General features: G+C 41.7%; 1 long non-coding RNA gene across 1 annotated transcript in view; it reads right to left on the reverse strand.

Annotated features, from left to right (window-relative positions):
• The window catches only part of LOC117201427 (uncharacterized), a 294,394-nt gene that overhangs the window by 143,562 nt on the left and 137,260 nt on the right, over positions 1-13,572 (reverse strand). The window contains exons 3-4 of the long non-coding RNA XR_004483441.2: positions 10,901-12,493; positions 1,240-1,381 (exon numbers count right to left, since the gene is read on the reverse strand). This is a non-coding gene — a long non-coding RNA (uncharacterized LOC117201427). The remainder of the gene's footprint in view (positions 1-1,239; positions 1,382-10,900; positions 12,494-13,572) is intronic.

Raw genomic sequence — 13,572 nt, forward strand, 5'->3', positions numbered from 1 at the left:
CTTCGTTGGATCACAATCGTTACTTGTCCTCAGCATACATCCAAATAGCTGTTGCTTAGCTTTTCCCTAATCATACAGTGTCTTTGAAGCCTCACTCATCCTCCCATTAAACTCACTTCTTGACAGATTTTCCCTTTTCTTTTAAAAGCCTCTCCTGGTCTGTTGGGTTAGGTATTGAACTATTTATTTTGTGTGTGGGTTGTTTCTGTGACTCCCCCTGGCTCAAAAACGTGATGACTGAATCTACATTTTCAGCTCTGAGCATCATGGAAATCCTTACCCCAAAGCATATGCACCTGTTTCACTTCCAAAGCCCTCCGGAGTTTGCTTATCTGTGGCTGTTGAGCTCAGTAGCTCGGATACTGCTGATGAGGCCAAGGTTATGGTTTTGATGCGTAGGGGACAGTTAGCACCCGTCCCACAGATCAGCCTATACTCGGGACCCAGAGAGGTGCTCTGCACACGTATGGCCGTGGTCCTGTAGGGCCAGAGCAGAGACTGAAGGCAAATCTGAATAAATCGGTCATCATAAAAACAACTCCTCTGTGAGCCTTCTTGAGGAGGTGTCTCAGCTCGGTAGCAATGCCTTTGCATATGACTTTGAGGGTATAAATATGTGGTAAATGCACCTGTGAGTTTTTAAAGTGAGAACTTGACAGGTGTGGGCTAGTCCCAGGAAGCAGACTAAGCAAAATTACGATGGTGCCAGTACATGGGGTGGAGTTTCCATAAGAGTTAGGACACTGCTGCTCAATTTCCTGCCTCTTCAGCCATGGACAAAACCAGCTGCAGTTTTCTTCATAAACCATTGTATAAATGACTCTATGTGCTCAAGGGTGACCAGGTGCAAAGAAATTTGCAGAAAGGTTTTCTCTGGCCAATGAAAAACCAGTTGTTTAGCCAACATCATGGACTGAGTACATATCTTGTGGCCAGTTACCCCATCGAAAGAAAGGAACCAGGGGCTTCCCTGGTGGCGCAGTGGTTGAGAGTCCACCTGCCGATGCAGGGGACGCGGGTTCATGCCCCGGTCCGGGAGGATCCCACATGCCGCGGAGCGCCTGGGCCCGTGAGCCATGGCCGCTGAGCCTGCGCTTCCGGAGCCTGTGCTCTGCAACGGGAGAGGCCACAGCAGTGAGAGGCCCGCGTACCGCAAAAAAGGGTTCGGCGAAAGGACTTCAAAACATGTGAAAAAGATACAAAGAAGTCAACAATAGAAACATAAGAAAATATACTTACCTAAATGAACTTGAACACGAGTAACCAAGTTTATCAATGTTAAGTAAGTATCAAGCTTATCAATGGACAGGTTCTTGAATGAGGTGATTCTTGAGCAGCGTTTTGAAGACGTGCCCAACACAGCAACATAGGAAGGATATTCCTGCAGAGACATTAGACATGAATGGGGTTTACTGGGTGGGTTGCACACGAGAGCACAGAGTGTGAGCTGTGGACACACATTTCACCAGTGCCATTGTCTGTCCCATCTTAACCAGACAAAAATCTCTCCTCTAACTTAACGGCCCTTTGTAGCTACTGGTGCCCATATCCCCTCACGAAGACTCTGCACAGATATCCTAGTTCTCTCTCTGCATGTGTAGTAGCGTTGTACTTCTCTGCCTTGTGTGGCCATGTTGATTTGCCTTGGCCCGTAAAATAAGAATGAAGTGTCAGGTATTGCTTCCAGGAGAAAGCACTTAGTTGCCATTATGGGACACAGCTGTTCTCTTTTTCTTGGGGCAACAATTATAAATGCCTGTGTTGGGAGAGCCTCCTGTTTTGAACAGCGGCCCCTGATGACCTGCATTGGACACATAGCACAATAAATAAATAAACCTCTGTTGTGTTAAGCCGCTGAGATTTGAGAATTGCTTGCTGCTGCAGCATAACCTAGTCCTTGCTAGATGATTCAGTTGTACTTACATTTTCGCTATGTCTGGCCTTTCTTTCACTCCTCAGCTATCTACACTCTGATTTCTCTAACATTTGAATGAAACTGTTGTGGAAAGTTCACAGAGTTGCCATATATGATAATTTGGGGCTTTATCTTATAGAACACCTTTGCTGTATTTAATACTGTGGACTACTTCTTTCTTAAAATTCTTTTTTCCCTTGGCTTCCATGATATAACTCTTTCAACTCAACTTTTAGATCACTGATTATGTGTTTTAGGAATAAAACCTAAATGAATCTCATCTGCTCGCCCAGTTTTTAACTAATATGTATGTAACTAATATGCTGATAACAAATATGTACATCCTGCTCTAGTATGTACCCTACAGCATAGACTTGTACATACAAAGGTCATTCAAAAACAACATGTCTACAGCTGAGTCTGTCTCTGCTCCCAGATCTGGTCATTCTTCAAAGTCACAAATTGGTTAACTGGGGATGCTCCTGGATTTCTCTCTCTTCTTTAAAGGTAGCTTCCCAATATCATTTGTGACCAGATATTATCAGCTCTGTTTCTAAATTTTATCTCCCCATATTTTCTTTCTATACCCTCTTCTCTATCATCAAGGCTATAATCCCACTCCTTATTATTTATCTACTAGCTTCTTTAATAGCTTCTGGATTGGTCTTCCTACATCAGTCCATTCTCCATGGACCTTTTGGAGACATCTTTCTAAAATACAAAAATTGTCATGTTTATGTCCTCTTACTTGAAATGTTTGATGTCACCTCATTACATTGGAGTTGAAATCCAACTTCTTTGCAGGGCTCTTAGTGGGCCCTACCTAGCAGACTGGCTTTATCACTTTATCACTTTATCACTGGCTTTATGCATATGTTTTCCCCTCCTGCCATGCTGTTTCTCTTTCAGTCCTCTGGACCATGTTTTTCCTACCTCTGTGCCCTTGTACATGCTGTCCCCTGGACGTGGACTTTATTCACCTGGATAATGTCTATTTTTTATTTTAAAAGCCACCTACTCATCGTCTCTCCTGGAAAGCCTCCCATACTTTCCAGCTTTGGGTTTTAGAGGTCTTGTCTCCATGTTCCATCACACTCATACACTGACTGGTGGAAGGCCGTGAGTGTACCAGTTTCTCCTCCAAAACTGTGTGTTGCTCAACACTATAAACCCACACTTCATCTCTCTATTCCCCACACCTCTTAAATGCCTGATGTCCATTAGGTATGCAATAAATGTTTGATGAATGAATAGCTGATGGATCTGGAAGGCCATGATTGTGAGCTTTGCTTTTAACTGAAGAATTTGGGGGAGATATTACAGACATTTAAGTAGGAGATAATACCCAAATGATACTTGCAGAGGGTTAGAGTAGAAGGGAGTAGGCATTTGAAATCTTTCAGAGATGCTGTGAAGTGTTGATGGTAAGAATGGGGAGGAAATGAGAAGTTGTAGGCCTATGACTTTCGATTCCCCAGAATTTCATTTTTTACAGTATCACTGTAGCTCATGCCTGCTATGGTTAATGTTGCTATAAAGTGTTGAAGGCAGAATTATTAACTACTTTGTAAATTCAACAGAAGGGAAACCAACTCCTTTGAAAAGGTAAACACTGAAGCCTTAAATTTTAATCTTCACAAAGTCTTCCACAGTTTTAACAATAATGTCTTAATTTTGACATCCATGAAATGATCTAAGATACTTAGCCTATATCTTATATGTCTTTCTATGGTTTTCTTTCTTACACTCTTTACTAGGAAGTCTAACTTATTCTCTTATTCTATCAACAACCCTTGGCTATTTTACTTTACTTCTGCCTTTTTTTCCCCCCTCACTGGAACGTCCATAGGTCCTGGAGATGGAGCAATGGTGATTGAGATGGTCAGCTCCTACTAGAACCACACAAATGGTGACAAATAAGCCTTCCAACACTCCTTAGGCTCTAGAATCCTGTGTCCTCCCAATTCTTTCAGGGCTGGCAGCTTGCTCATCTTTAGCAAAAGCTAGGCATCATTTCAAATGTCATATTGCAGAGAAATCACTTTCCCTGTCACCAAGAAAGAAAAGAGAGAGACAGTGGAGAAATGCCTTCTTATATCTGAAACACAGCACTGTCAGCCACTTGGAACCTGCCTCCCAGACTCTGTCTGGCCTTGGCTTGGAGAAGGCAGGGTTGCTGTGTTGCACAAGGAGGCGCAGAAACAAACATGGGCACAAAACCAAACACTTGACTGCAAGAAATGTTCTGCAAGTTATAAAACTGAAATACTACTTCCAGCTGTCACTTTATGCAAGGATTAAGTTGAGCTCAAGGGACTGCAGAAACTAAATAAAGAAAGTGAATTATTCATTACAGTACCTATTCAAGTTGCAGAAGATGCCTGGGTTGTTTTTTTTTTTTTTCTACTGATGGATTACTTGTGATCTCTTTGTCTATTTATCTCCTCACTCACTCACTCACTTGTCTTCATGTATATATAGGAAGTCATGTTGTTGCTGCTAAGATGGATGGCAAAGCTTCATATTCTTTTTTCCTGTATCCAAAAGCATCCTGCCCATTGGTCATTTGTCTTTAGTACATCTTCCCTCTTGTGGTGGCTTGCTCTTAGCCTCATGGTCTGCACAAAGCATTGATGTTGAAATGAACATCATCATCCAGTGATCAGGGGATAAGTGCATTGAACACAGCCAAATGCCTCTTAAGGCTTTTTGATTGATAGGCTGAGGTTGGATGTGTTCTCATCATTGTTTTCCAGGCATTGATCTCCATGATGTATAGCTCTTCTTCCTATTGCCCTATCAAAGGTCTTCCTCATTGGCTCAACAGCCAAGAAGTGATAAGACAACACGTCCATGCTCATACATGACCACGACCCCTCAGCCTCTGGGTTTACTTTTGGCTTCCACTGGCTTAGTTTTGCCCCTGAGGCTAGCAGTGGCTCAGAAGTATGTAGCAGATACATAGAAGGTGCCGTAGCCCCCTTTTGCCCTGTCTCAATCCTATATTTACCTTTCATCTTTTTTTAAACATCTTTATTGGAGTATAATTGCTTTACAATGGTGTGTTAGTTTCTGCTTTATAACAAAGTGAATCAGCTATACATGTACATATATCCCCATAACTCTTCCTTCTTATGTCTCCCTCCCTCCCACCCTCCCTATCCCACCCCTCTAGGTGGTCACAAAGCACCGAGCTGATCTCCCTGTGCTATGCGGCTGCTTCCCACTAGCTATCTATTTTACATTTGGTAGTGTATGTATGTCCATGCCACTCTCTCACCTTGTCCCAGCTTACCCTTCCCCTTCCCCGTGTCCTCAAGTCCATTCTCTAGTAGGTCTGCATCTTTATTCCCATCCTGCCCCTAGGTTCTTCATGACCATTTTTCTTTGTGATTCCATATATATGTGTTAGCATACAGTATTTGTTTTTCTCTTTCTGACTTACTTCATTCTATATGACAGACTATAGGTCCATCCACCTCACTACAAATAACTCAATTTTGTTTCTTTTTTACGGCTGAGCAATATTCCATTGTATATATGTGCCACATCTTCTTCATCCATTTATCTGTCAATGGACACATAGGTTGCTTCCATGTCCTGGCTATTGTAAATAGCTGCAGTGAACATTGTGGTAGATGACTCTTTTTGAATTATGGTTTTCTCAGGGTATATGTCCAGTAGAGGGATTGCTGGGTTGTATGGTAATTCTATTTTTAGTATTTTAAGAAACCTCCATACTGTTCTCCATAGTGGCTGTATCAATTTACATTCCCACCAACAGTGCAAGAGAGTTCCCTTTTCTCCACACCTTCTGCAGCAGTTATTGTTTGTAGAATTTTTGATGATGGCCATTCTGACCGGTGTGAGATGATATCTCATTGCAGTTTTGATTTGCATTTCTCTAATGATTAATGATGTTGAGCATTCTTTCAGGTGTTTGTTGGCAATCTGCATATCTTCTTTGGAGAAATGTCTATTTATGTTTTCTGCCCATTTTTGGATTGAGTTGTTTGTTTTTTTGATATTGAGCTGCATGAGCTGATTGTAAATTTTGGAGATTAATCCTTTGTCAGTTGCTTCCTTTGCAAATATTTTCTCCCATTCTGAGGGTTGTCTTTTTGTCTTGTTTATGGTTTCCTTTGCTGTGCAAAAGCTTTTAAGTTTCATTCGGTCCCACTTGTTTATTTTTGTTTTTATCTCCATTTCTCTAGGGGGTGGGTCAAAAAGGATGTTGCTGTGATTTATGTCATAGAGGGTTCTGCCTATGTTTGTCTCTAAGAGTTTTACAATGTCTGGCCTTACATTTAGGTCTTTAATCCATTTTGAGTTTATTTTTGTGTATGGTGTTAGGGAGTGTTCTAATTTTATTCTTTTACATGTAGCTGTCCAGTTTTCCCAGCACCACTTATTGAAGAGTCTGTCTTTTCTCCATTGTATATGCTTGTCTCCTTTATCAAAAAGAAGGTGACCATATGTGTGTGGGTTTATCTCTGGGCTTTCTATCCTGTTCCATTGATCTACATTTCTGTTTCTGTGCCAGTATCATACTGTCTTGATTACTGTAACTTGTAGTATAGTCTGAAGTCGGGAGCCTAATTCCTCCAGCTCCATTTATCTTTCTCAAGATTGCTTTGGCTATTCAGGATCCTTTGTGTTTCCATACAAATCATGAAATGTTTCGTTCTAGTTCTTTGAAAAATGCCAGTGATAGTTTCATAGGGGTTGCATTGAATCCGTAGATTGCTTTGGGTAGTATAGTCATTTTCACAATGTTGATCCTTCCAATCCAAGAACATGGTATATCTCTCCATCTGTTTGTATCATCTTTAATTTCTTTCATCAGAGTCTTATAGTTTTCTGCATACAGGTCTTTGTCTCCTTAGGTAGGTTTATTCTTAGGTATTTCGTTCTTTTTGTTGCAATGGTAAATGGGAGTGTTTCCTTAATTTCTCTTCAGATTTTTCATCATTAGTGTATAGGAATGGAGGAGATTTCTATGCATTAACTTTGTATCCTGCTACTTTACCAAATTCATTGATTAGCTCTAGTAGTTTTCGGGTAGCATCCTTAGGGTTCTCTACGTATAGTATCATGTCATCTGCAAACAGTGACAGCTTTACTTCTTCTTTTTCGAATTGGATTTCTTTTATTTCTTTTTCTTCTCTGATTGCTGTGGCTAAAACTTCCAAAACAATGTTGAATCACAGTGGTGAAAGTGGGCAACCTTGTCTTATTCCAGATCTTCATGGAAATGGTGTCACTTTTTCACCATTGAGGATGATGTTGGCTGTGCATTTGTCATATATGGCCTTTATTATGTTGAGGTAAATTCGCTCTATGTCTACTTTCTGGAGGGTTTTTATCATAAATGGGTGTTGAATTTTGTCAAAATATTCTTCTGCATCTATTGCGATGATCATATGGTTTTTCTCCTTCAATTTGTTAATATGGTGTATCACATTGATTGATTTGCGTATATTGAAGAATCCTTGCATTCCTAGGATAAACCCCAGTTGATCATGGTGTATGATCCTTTTAAGTGCTCTTGGATTCTGTTTGCTAGTATTTTGTTGAGCATTTTGCATCTATGTTCATCAGTGATATTGGCCTGTAGTTTTCTTTCTTTGTGACATCCTTGTCTGGTTTTGGTATCAAGGTGATGGTGGCCTCGTAGAATGAGTTTGGGAGTGTTCCTCCCTCTGCTATATTTTGGAAGAGTTTGAGAAGGCTAGTGTTAGCTCTTCTCTAAATGTTTGATAGAATTTGCCTGTGAAGCCATCTGGTCCTGGGCTTTTGTTTGTTGGAAAATTTTTAATCAAAGTTTCAATTTCAGTGCTTGTGATTGGTCTGTTTATATTTTCTATTTCTTCCTGGTTCAGTCTCAGAAGGTTGTGCTTTTCTAAAAATGTGTACATTTCTTTGAGGTTGTCCATTTTATTGGCATATAGTTGCTCATAGTAATCTCTCATGATCCTTTGTATTTCTGCAGTGTCAGTTGTTACTTCTGCTTTTTCATTTCTAATTCTATTGATTTGAGACTTCTACCTTTTTTCTTGATGAGTCTGGCTAATGGTTTATCAATTCTCTTTATCTTCTCAAAGAATCAGCTTTTAGTTTTATGGATCTTTCTATTGTTTCCTTCATTTCTTTTTCATTTATTTCTGATCTGACCTTTATTATTTCTGTCCTTCTGTTAACTTTGTATTTTTTTGTTCTTCTTTCTATAATTGCTTTAGGTATGAGGTTAGGTTGTTTATTCGAGATGTTTCTTGTTTTTTGTTTTGTTTTTTTGTTTTTTTTTTTTTGCAGTACGCGGGCCTCTCACTGTTGTGGCCTCTCCCATTGCGGAGCCCAGGCTCCGGACGTGCAGGCTCAGCGGCCATGGCTCACGGGCCCAGCCGCTCCGCGGCATGTGGGATTTTCCCGGACCAGTGCACGAACCCATGTCCCCTGCATTGGCAGGTCGACTCTCAACCACTGCGCCACCAGGGAAACTCTGTTTCTTGTTTTGTAATGTAGGAAGTATTGCTATAAATTTCCCTCTTACAACTACTTTTGCTGCATCCCATAGGTTTTGGGTCATCCTGTTTTCTTTTTCTTTTTTTTTTTTTTTTTGTGGTACACAGGCCTCTCACTGCTGTGGCCTGTCCTGTTGTGGAGCACAGGCTCCAGACGTGCAGGCTCAGCGGCCATGGCTCACAGGCCTAGCCACTCCGCGGCATGTGGGATCTTCCCAGACCAGGGCACGAACCCATGTCCTCTGCATTGGCAGGCAGACTCTCAACCACTGCGCCACCAGGGAAGCTCCGTCCTGTTTTCATTGTCATTTGTTTCTAGGTATTTTTTGATTTCCTCTTTGATTTCTTCAGTGACCTCTTGGTTGTTTAGTAGTCTATTGTTTAGCCTCCATATGTTTGTATTTTTTACGGATTTTTCCCTGTAATTGATATCTAGTCTCATAGCGTTGCAGTCGGAAAAGATACTTTATATGATTTCAATTTTCTTAAATTTACCAAGGCTTGATTTGTGACCCAAGATATGATCTATCCTGCAGAATGTTCCATAAGGACTTGAGAAGTGAGTGTATTCTGTTGTTCTTGGATGGAATGTCCTACAAATATCAATTAAGTGCATCTTGTTTAATGTGTCATTTAAATCTCCTGTTTCCTTATTTTCATTTTGGATGATCTGTCCATTGGTGAAAGTGGGGTGTTAAAGTCCCCTACTATGACTGTGTTACTGTTGATTTCCCCTTTTATGGCTGTTAGTATTTGCCTTATGTATTGAGGTGCTCCTATGCTGTGTGCATAGATATTTAAAATTGTTATATCTTCTTTTTGGATTGATCCCTTGATCATTATGTAGTGTCCGTCTTTGTCTCTTGTAACATTCTTTATTTTAATGTCTATTTTATCTGGTATGAGAATTGCTACTCCAGCTTTCTTTTGATTTGCATTTGCATGGAATATCTTTTCCCATCCCCTCACTTTGTCTGTATGTGTCCCTAGGTCTGAAGTATGTCTCTTGTAGACAGCATGTATACGGATCTTGTTTCTGTATCCATTCAGGCAGTCTATGGGTTTTGGCTGGAGCATTTAATCCATTTACATTTAAGGTAATTATCAATACGTATATTCCTATTACCATCTTCTTAATTGTCTGAGGTTTGTTATTGTATGTCTTTTCCTTCTTTTGTGTTTCCTGCCTACAGAAGTTCCTTTAGCATTTGTTGTAAAGCTATTTTGGTGGTGCTGAATTCTCTTACTTTTGCTTGTCTGTAAAGGTTTTAATTTCTCAGTTGGATCTGAATGAGATCCTTGCTGGGTAAAGTAACCTTGGTTGTAGGTTTTTCCCTTTCATCACTTTAAATATGTCCTGCCACTCCCTTCTGGCTTGCAGAGTTTCTGCTGAAAGATCAGATATTAACCTTATGGGGATTCCCTTATATGTCATTTGTTGTTTTTCCCTTGAGGCTTTTAATATGTTTTGTTTGTATTTAATTTTGTATAGTTTGATTAATATGTGTCTTGGCATGTTTCTCCTTGGATTATCCTGTATGGAACTCTCTGCACTTCTTGGACTTGATTAACTATTTCCTTTCCCATATTAGGGAAGTTTTCAACTATAATCTATTCAAATATTTTCTCAGTCCCTTTCTTTCTCTCTTCTTCTTCCGGGACAGCTATAATTCTAATGTTGGTGCATTTAATGTTGTCCCAGAGGTCTCTGAGACTGTCCTCAATTCTTTTCATTCTTTTTTATTCTGCTCTGCAGTAGTTATTTCCACTATTTTATCTTCCAGGTCACTTATCTGTTCTTCTGCCTCAGTTAATCTGCTATTGATTCCTTCTAGAGAATTTTTAACTTCATTTATTGTGTTGGTCATCATTGTTTGTTTGCTCTTTAGTTCTTCTAGGTCCTTGTTAAACGTTTCTTGTATTTTCTCCATTCTATTTCCAAGATTTTGGATCATCTTTACTATCATTACTCTGAAGTCTTTTTCAGGTAGACTGCCTATTTCCTCTTCATTTGTTTGGTCTGGTGGGTTTTTACCTTACTCCTTCATCTGCTGTGTGTTTCTCTGTCTTCTCATTTTGCTTATCTTACTGTGTTTGGGGTCTCCTTCTTGCAGGCTGCAGGTTTGTAGTTCTCATTGTTTTTGGTGTCTGCCCCCAGTGGCTAAAGTTCGTTCAGTGGGTTGTTTAGGCTTCCTGGTGGAGGGGACTAGTGCCTGTGTTCTGGTGGATGAGGCTGGATCTTGTGTTTCTAGTGTGCAGGTCCACATCTGGTGGTGTGTTTCATGGTGTCTGTGAACTTAGTATTAATTTAGGCAGGCTCTCTGCTAATGGGTGGGGTTGTGTTCCTCTCTTGCTAGTTGTTTGGCATAGGGTGTCCAGCACTGTGTTTTGCTGCTCATTGAGTGGAGCTGGGTCTTGGCGTTGAGATGGAGATCTCTGGGAGACTTTCACCATTAGATGTTACCTGGATCTGGGAGGTCTCTGGTGGACCAATGTCCTGAACGTGGCTCTCCCACCTCAGAGGCACAGGCCTGATGCCTGGCCAGAGCACCAAGATCCTGTCATCCACATGGCTCAGGATATAAGGGAGAAAGAAAGAAAGAAAGAAAAATAAATAAATAAATAAATAGTTATTAAAATAATTTTAAACAAATTTTTAAACTAATTTAAAAAAAAAGAAAGAAAGAAGAGAGCAACCGAACCAAAAAACAAATCTACCAATGATAACAAGCACTAAAAACTATAGTAAAAAAAAGAAAAATTTAAAAAACGGACAGACAGAACCCTGACAAATGGTGAAAGAAAAGCTATACAGAGAAAAATCACACATAGACACATGCACACTCACAAAAGGAGAAAAAGGGGGGGAAAAAAAAGAAAATATCGTTGCTCCCAAAGTCCACCTCCTCAATTTGGGATGATTCGCTGTCTATTCATGTATTCCACAGATGCAAGGTATGCCAAGTTGATTGTGGAGATTTAATCCGCTGCTCCTGAGGCTGCTGGGAGAGATTTCCCTTTCTCTTCTTTGTTTGCACAGCTCCCGGAGTTCAGCTTTGGATTTGGCCCCGCCTCTGCGTGTAGGTCGCCTGAGGGTGTCCGTTCTTCGCTCAGACAGGACGGGGTTAAAGGAGCCGCTGATTCGGGGGCTCTGGCTCACTCAGGCTGGGGGGAGGGAGGGGCACGGATGCAGGGCGAGCCTGCGGCGGCAGAGGCCGACATGACGTTGCAGCAGCCTGAGGCGTGCTGTGCGTTCTCAGTGGGAAGTTGTCCCTGGATCCCGGGACCCTGGCAGTGGCGGGCTGCACAGGCTCCTGGGAGGGTCGGTGTGGATAGTGACCTGTGCTCGCACACAGGCTTCTTGGTGGTGGCAGCAGGAGCCTTAGCGTCTCATGCCTGTTTGTGGGGTTCGCGCTTTTAGCTTCGGCTCGCGCCCTTCTCTGGAGCTCCTTTAAGCAGCGCTCTTCATCCCCTCCCCTCGCACACCAGGAAACAAAGAGGTAAGAAAAAGTCTCTTGCCTCTTCGGCAGGTCCAGACTTTTTCCCCCTGACTTCCTCCCGGCTAGCCGTGGCGCACTAACTCCCTGCAGGCTGTGTTCACGCCGCCAACCCCAGTCCTCTCCCTGCGCTCCGACCGAAGCCCAAGCCTCAGCTCCCAGCCCCGCCCGCCCCGGCGGGTGAGCAGACAAGCCTCTCGGGCTGGTGAGTGCAGGTCGGCACCGATCCTCTGTGCGGGAATCTCCCCGCTTTGCCCTCTGCACCCCTGTGGCTGTGCTCTCCTACGCGGCCCCGACGCTTCCCCTTTCCGCCACGCGCAGTCTCCGCCCGCGAAGGGGCTTCCTAGTGTGTGGAAAACTTTCCTCCTTCACAGCTCCCTCCCACTGGTGCGGGTCCCGTCCCTATTCTTTCGTCTCTGTTTATTCTTTTTTCTTTTGCCCTACCCAGATACGTGTGTGTGTGGGGGGTTCTTGCCTTTTGGGAGGTCTGAGGTCTTCTCCCAGTGTTCAGTAGGTGTCCTGTAGGAGTTGTTCCACGTGTAGATGTATTTCTGGTGTATCTGTGGGGAGGAAGGTGATCTCCGCGTCTTACTCCTCCTCCATTTTGGAGGTCTCTTCACCTTTCATTTTTAACATGGTAGTTGCTGCCTAAAAGTCATAGAGATGTTTTACTGATTTTCAGGGGAGCTGGGTAGGGAGGATTTATTTTCAAATATTGTTGAAGTATAAGAACCAAGGACTTTCTTTTATCATCTAGCTATAATAAGACTCCGTTTGAAATCTAGTACTTCTCATACTGATTGCCTTTACTAGACTGATGATTTATGACAGCAGGAACTCCTGAAGCACAGGCTTAACTTGTTACTGCTCTCGGAGAAACACTTCCACGTGTGGACTCAGGAGCCCTGCACTAGGAGGAAAATAGGCTAATCTGATCATAAACTATGGAGCCGTCCTAAAACTGTGTAAACACTGACAGAGGTATTTCTCAAAGTCTGCCAGATGTGAGGCAGCATTTTTGTGAAGTATGTGAACATTCATTCAAATTCAAAACCTTCATTCAGCCTGAGGAATTTGTCCTGAGCAGATGTATGTCTCATCCTTTGCCAGCCAGCGCCCAGAGTAATATTCTGGAAAATTAAATATTTTGGCTAATGGTGTTGTTCCTTAGCTATTGAGAATATATTTTCTAATAAAGGAAAATGTCAAGTCATGTCGAGTAACATTTTATGCCATTGAGCCATTAAACTCTTGAGTTGTATAATAAAACTCCCAAACTCCTTCACCATAACTTGCATTATTCTGCATTAACCATCATACTGTACAAGCGCTGAGAGCTACCCTTTGTCTTTTACTTACAGATAAAATAGAGTATTTATTGTATCGGCTCTTAACATTTTGTTTCAAATTTTGCCTTGGCAGTATTCAGTTTATTTTTAACCATCTTTCAGGAAGAAACTATCAAACAGCATTGTGATGTGAGGGCAGTATAAGCAGGAGAAGCACAGTTATATTTTTATCACAGAAAAGTATTGTAAATAACTTCACACTCATGAGTCAGAGATGTCCTCAATGAAGAGCTTGCAGTTGTGGAAGTATGAAATGTCTGTAATGCCCACAAAGATATCCATTTTGAACA

Source organism: Orcinus orca, chromosome 12, assembly GCF_937001465.1.
Source record: "Orcinus orca chromosome 12, mOrcOrc1.1, whole genome shotgun sequence".
Classification (NCBI taxonomy): Eukaryota; Metazoa; Chordata; class Mammalia; order Artiodactyla; family Delphinidae; genus Orcinus; species Orcinus orca.